Source organism: Arachis hypogaea, chromosome 17 (assembly GCF_003086295.3).
Source record: "Arachis hypogaea cultivar Tifrunner chromosome 17, arahy.Tifrunner.gnm2.J5K5, whole genome shotgun sequence".
NCBI lineage: Eukaryota > Viridiplantae > Streptophyta > Magnoliopsida > Fabales > Fabaceae > Arachis > Arachis hypogaea.
The window spans coordinates 56,894,480-56,900,709 of record NC_092052.1 but is presented as its reverse complement, the minus strand read 5'-3'; the positions used below and the strand labels follow the sequence as shown (position 1 = coordinate 56,900,709).

Genomic DNA, 6,230 nt, shown 5'->3' with positions numbered 1-6,230 from the left:
TTGCTATGTCAAAGTTGTTGGGAATGCTGCTGACATTGGTAGATAAGGGATGAAGGAGTTGCTTCATTTTGGGTAACTAATCATCGCACCACAATTTCGTCTTCGATTTCTGTAATTTTGATATTGTGAGGTAGGGGATTTATTTTAAAATTAACTTCTACATTTATGAATGCCATTGAAGTCTAATGAATGATTACAGATAATTATTAAATGTCTTGCGTGATTAATTGATGAATTGATTTTGGTTTTATGACGGTAAAAGTGACTAATTTGATGAATATACATTTGATTTCCTGGTTGTTCATGAATGCTAAAAAATTCTAGTTGTTAGTTGGTTGTAATGGAAATTGTTGAGATGAGGCTTTGAATAGTGATGATTTAATGACTAGACTAATTTTCTGTGTCATAAGTTATAGATTCTGATTGTGGCTGTGAGCTGTGATTACTTTTGAGGTCATTAAGATAATGATCAATGGTTTGATTATTTTACTGAACCCTATTTAACTGGACTGGCTGTGGATACGTATCTTTATGCTTTGGTTAAAGTGATGTATGAGTTGAGAATTGCTTGATGGGCGTTTGCCAGAAATTTTGATTTTTGCTTGTTGGCAATATATTGGTTGTTGAATTGATTTTGATAAGCCAGGTTTAAACTTTTGGTTTGTAAAGGGGTCGTAAATTGATTGTTAAACTGATTTCTTAAAAAATTGGTTTCTTGACTAAAGCAGTAACTTGAGGATTCACAAATAATTTTATAAATGACTAAGGAAAGCAAAATAATTAATTAAGAATCTTCTCTTTGATAATTATTGATAAAAGACTGATGTATTGTTGAGGTTTAGAAGGGATAATGAAAAATGATAAAAAGCGGAAAAACCCCACGAACTGTTAGTTGTTAAACTACAGGGAAAACCCATGAACTGATAACTGGTTGATTATGTCAGAATTGAGAATTATGACTGAATTGTTAATTATTGCGAATTGTTAAATTTCTGATTGATTGAGAATCTGTTGTGATCATTGTTGAGAAAGGTTTGATGAGATGTTGAGAAAGAGGGAACCTGTGAGGGTGGTTAAGTCCGAGTTTTAGGGGAGGTGCTTCCAAAATTTTTATATAATTAAGGCTTTGTTTGAAATGTTTTCGATTTGGGCAAGTGTGCTGATGGTATATTTTGGAAAACGAATTCCAACACCCTAACTAACCGGCAAGTGTACTGGGTCGTATCAAGTAATAATAACTCACATGAGTGAGGTCGATCCCACAGGGATTGAAGGATTGAGAAATTTTAGTTTAATGGTTGATTTATTCAAGCGAATCAAGTATTGGTTTGCATGGTTTGTAATTAACAGAAGCTAAATTGCATGAAATGTAAAGGGAGAGGGGTAATTGGCTGAAAATTAAAGTGCAGAGAAATTAAAGAGGCTGAATCTTAAAGTGCAAGGAATATAAATTGCAGAAACTTAGATTGCAAGAAATGTAAATGACTGAATCTTAAAGTGCAAGAAATGTAAATTGCTTGAATTGTAAAGGGAATTGGGAACTAGGATTGCAGAATTTAAACAAGAATAAGGGAATTGCAACAAACAGAAGAGTAAAAGGTGAATTGAAGTAAAGTAGATCTAAACAGAAAAGTAGAAATGCTTTGAGGAAATACAATAGAAAGTAAATGTAGCTCAGTTGCAGAATTGAAAAGAGAAATTAAAGATCTTAGGAGTGGAAGAGATTAGAAAATAAGTCTAGATCTCAAATCCTTCCTTTATCCAACAAGAACGATTGCAAAAGAAATAGAAAAGTAAGTTGCAGAAATAGTAGAAGAGAAAACAGTAAACAGAATTTGAAATGCAAATCAAGGTTTCTTAGAATTATGCAGAAAGATAAAACAAAGAGATCTCAAGGTGAGATTGAAACAGAATTTCTTCAATTCCCCACCCAAGATCCAAGACAAGAAGTAAAGAGTGCTCAAGCAAGAACAAGGAAGAAGAGAGATCAATTCTCTTTCCAAATTCTCTAAGATCCAAATTCAAAGTAAAAAGCTCAAAATTACAAAAATGAAAATTCTCAAAAAAAGCAAAAAGGTAAAAGTCCCTCACTAAATCAAACTAGCTTCTATTTATACATTTTCTATTCTTGGATTTTAGAATTTGGGTGGGCTTTTTAATTTGGTGAAGAATTAAATTCAATTGGATTTTTGATTAGATTTTTAGCCCATGTGTTGCTCCCAGGAGGATGCTCTGCTCTTGTGGGGAGTGGAGCATTGAGGCTTGTGCTGGATTCCTTTGTTGCGTGCCAAGGCTTGGGAGGCATTCAGGATAGCGCTCCGCTCTTGTGGGGAGCGGAGCATTGTTGCCTTGGTGTGGGGTGTCTTGCGCGCTCCAAGCTCCTGGCCGTGTCATGATGCGCGCTCCAAGCACTACAAGAAAAACACCCATTCAGGTACACTTAAAAAGTGTAGCCAAAAGTGAAAAAAAATGATGCCTTAGGCTACGACTACGCTTTTTGGGCTACGGCTACGCTTTTTGGGGTGATTCCTATTCGGCCGTTGCCTATTCTCAAAGGCTACGCTTTTCTGCACCAAGGGCTACGCTTTTGGCGTTTAGGAATAGGCTACGCTTTTCAAGTGATGCTGTCCAGGACCAAAGGCTACGCTTTTCAGCTTTCATTTTTCCAGAATAGGCTACGCTTTTCAACGCTACTGCATCACTTGTAAAGCGTAGCCACATTGTATACCATAACTACTTTTTATAAGCGTAGCCTTAGGTCCCTCCTTTTTTTTTTTGTATACCATGGCTACTGTATATAAGTGTAACCTTAGGTCTTTTATTGTTTTTTTTTTAATTTTCTGTATATATATAATATTCTAATAATTATTAATACAACATAATTATACTAAATAATTTCTTTAAATAATAAAAATTATCCGTAACTAAAATATATTTATAATAATGATCCAAAAATACTAGAATGAAGTTAATTTTGAATATTCATACATCTCATACTAAAGTAAGCATAGTCATACCAAAATAATCATAATACACTTAGAATTTACTACTAATACTCTACAAAAAACTAAAATATTATATCCTACATAAGTATCTTCTAATAAAAGTCATTTGTCAACCATACATGTATCCATTCCTAACACTACTCTATCTTAGCTAATAAACCACAATAATAATCAGCTTAATCTTCATTATCATCCTCAATATTATCCTGCATAATTATATAAAAAAATAATTTAGAAAAATATTTATAATGACATTCGCAATTATAAAAATTAAAAAATCAAACTCAAAACTATCAATGACTGATATCATTAATTCTTTCTGTACTGTGTGCAAGTTTCACCAATGCATAGTAGTGTTTCACAAATCCAAATTTAGAATTCCAAGACAAAAAAAAGCATAAGCTAGATAAAATGCTATAAATGATTGGGGGAACATGCAGATTCACAAGAAATATTCAACTTGCAGTTTATATCCAATCAATTATTAAGGAGATTAAATTGTGTAATATACAATGATTTGCCTGTTGGTGCTGTCCAATGTGACATTTGGTAATTGGTAATGGTAGTGTGATTACTCATTAGTCATTAACCACTTCTGGGGGATTGCTTGGGGGAACTCTAACTAAGCAAAAGGGGGGCATTTTTTGCAATATTTTATTTATTTTTATTTTTATTTTATAATTATATAAGACTTTATGAGAGGAAGAAAGATACTGAATGCAAAAATAGATGTCAGTGTTGAAAAGGATCTCGTGTTTTGCATGGAGAGGACATATCATATTATGAACAAGAGGGAGAGTTAATTTTTATACTCAATGAAATAGAACACACAGATGCTAATGTTTTGAAACTTTTAAATAATTATTATTTTTTTAATTTACAATTAATTACTTACTCTTCTTAAAATAAGTTTTCTATTAATAGTATTATTAAGAAGGCATTCCATTTGGGCCTATGATATTAAGTCATGATGATTATAGTATTACTAAATTACGAATTGAGATTAGGGTATAATAGTCAAGTTAGGGGAAGGGCGTGTGTGAGGAAGCTGTGGAAAAAAAAGAAACAGGGCAAGTAATATCTAAATTACAAATTGGTGCAAGTTATTGCTAAATTATGTGCCGCAATAAATAACTAACCTGAAATGAAGTTACACTTCTCTCTAACTTTGATATGTATTGCAGCTTCCTATGTGCAGAATGTCTATTTGCGAAGATTCTAATACAAAACAAATAAGAATTTTCAGTCAAACTAATAAAAGTGTAATGTAAAGCAATTTCATATAATAATTGTCAATAAAATTCATTGGTCAGCATTCATAATGAACTCAAATGCAAATGACAGAAAATGCATATAATAATTCTCAATAAAATGCTAAGCCAATATCCCTAAATAACTGCACAGAGCATGCACCAAAGTAAAATTATACTGAAGCACTTAGCCAAGCATAATTACAGAAAATAAGAGATCAAGTTTCAATTCCTATGTGACAATCATTGAATGTCTCCACTAATACGTTTAGCCAAGCATCCAAACTGATCATTTTCAAAATTTTAATGAGTCAGTGGTCCATTTCTTTGTTTCAAGTTTCAACATCCTTATAAAATCCCTGTTCTTCAATCATATGTAATTCAAATGCAAATATAGCATACTTCTAAATTAACCACACAGAAAAAGAAATACCAAAATTACATGCCCAGCAGCCTCGTGGCTGAAATTTTGGGGAAAAGTGGAGTTTGTCCCTGAAAGGCCAAAGCATGAAAAGAAATGACAAAATGCAGAACTTAATTCCAAATTCTTCAACAATAATTTGTATCTTTCACCTATTAAACACAATTGTATAAGTTCACTCAACTAACGAGATAGAAATTAATTTTTAATTTGATTCACATGCTAATGAGATAGAAATTACAACTTACAATATGAAACATGGTAGAGGAAAAGCATTAATTAAACATGTATTGAACATTCAGGATATGCAAATTATTTCAACAATAATAGCTACGCACATAGATAAAGGTGTTTCTATTGAATATTGAAACCAAAAATTCAAGGAAACCCAATTGAATAATTCGAGCGAATCGTAAATACAGTAGAAGTTAGTATACTATTCAATGATCAAATCTTATGGATTGGAGAAAAAGAAATTAACAAAAACACAAAAAATGCTTGACAGTTAGTACTATGGTAGTAGTAGTGGGCAGGGAATCAAATTTCTGGAAGCTTTGGTGGAAGTTATGCATGTCTTCCATAAAGGACTAATTAACTAATTAATTATATATCAACTTAAAAAAATAAAAACAGAATCAATATGGAGACAAAACTAAAGTGATGCAGCAGAGAGCAGACACCACTTACCACTCTTGGAGGAAAACAAAAATCAGTTCGAATGCATCCTTTGGAAGTGTCACACCTAACTCTTCGAGCTCCCTTCTGAAAAAGAACTCAACACACTATTATCTCTGAAATTACCACAACAATGGCGTATCTGGCTCATGCATCAACTTGGTTTACTCTCAAATTTCAACATTGTAATTGAAATACAAGAAATAAATAAGAGCATAGTAGCTATGTTTGTGATTACCGACTGGAAACCGCTTTCAAAAATCGGAACCCCTCAAATTTCAGAACCAAATGGAAATTAATACATACCTAATCAACGACGTGAGCACAGAGACAATGATGAGAAGCGCAGAGATCGACCCCAGGAGCACGGCAAGCCCTAGCTGCGGCGGCGGCTTCAATCGACCCCAGGAGCGACAACAGTGCACGGCGGAACAGCCTCCTCTCTTGCGTCGCATCTTCATCCTCTCTCTCCATCTCGTATGCAAATCGTCTCTCTCTCCCCTCCGGGCTCCCTGCTCCGTGACGGCAATGGCGGCGGCTGCAGCGATGTTGCGGCGGTGACCCCCTCTCACTCTCTATTCTCTCGATCGCGCTCTCTCATCTCTGTCTCCTCTTCTCCTCCCTCTGGTTCACTCTTTCTCTCGGATCTGGGTGTGTGTGTGTGTGAAAAGGGGCGTGGTGCGGGTGGTGAGTGATGGTGAGAATGAGTGTGAGTGTGTGGGTGTGTTAGGGTTAGGGTTTTAAAGAATTAATTCGAAGGTGATTTGCGAAGGTGAGGGGCGAAACTTTTTTCTGATAAGATGGCGAAAGTGAGGGTATTCAAAGGTGAGTGTGATTTGGTGATAAGGAAAAGAAAAATTACTAAGTGTTTGGGTGCAT

General features: G+C 34.3%; 1 long non-coding RNA gene across 1 annotated transcript; it reads right to left on the bottom strand.

Annotated features, from left to right (window-relative positions):
• Positions 1 to 4,413: 4,413 nt before the first annotated feature.
• LOC140180802 (uncharacterized) lies at positions 4,414 to 5,696 on the bottom strand. The gene is made up of 2 exons (XR_011874769.1): positions 5,364 to 5,696; positions 4,414 to 4,747 (listed from the first exon to the last, which is right to left on the bottom strand). It is a non-coding gene; the product is annotated as an uncharacterized lncRNA (long non-coding RNA).
• Between the last annotated feature and the right edge of the window lie 534 nt (positions 5,697 to 6,230).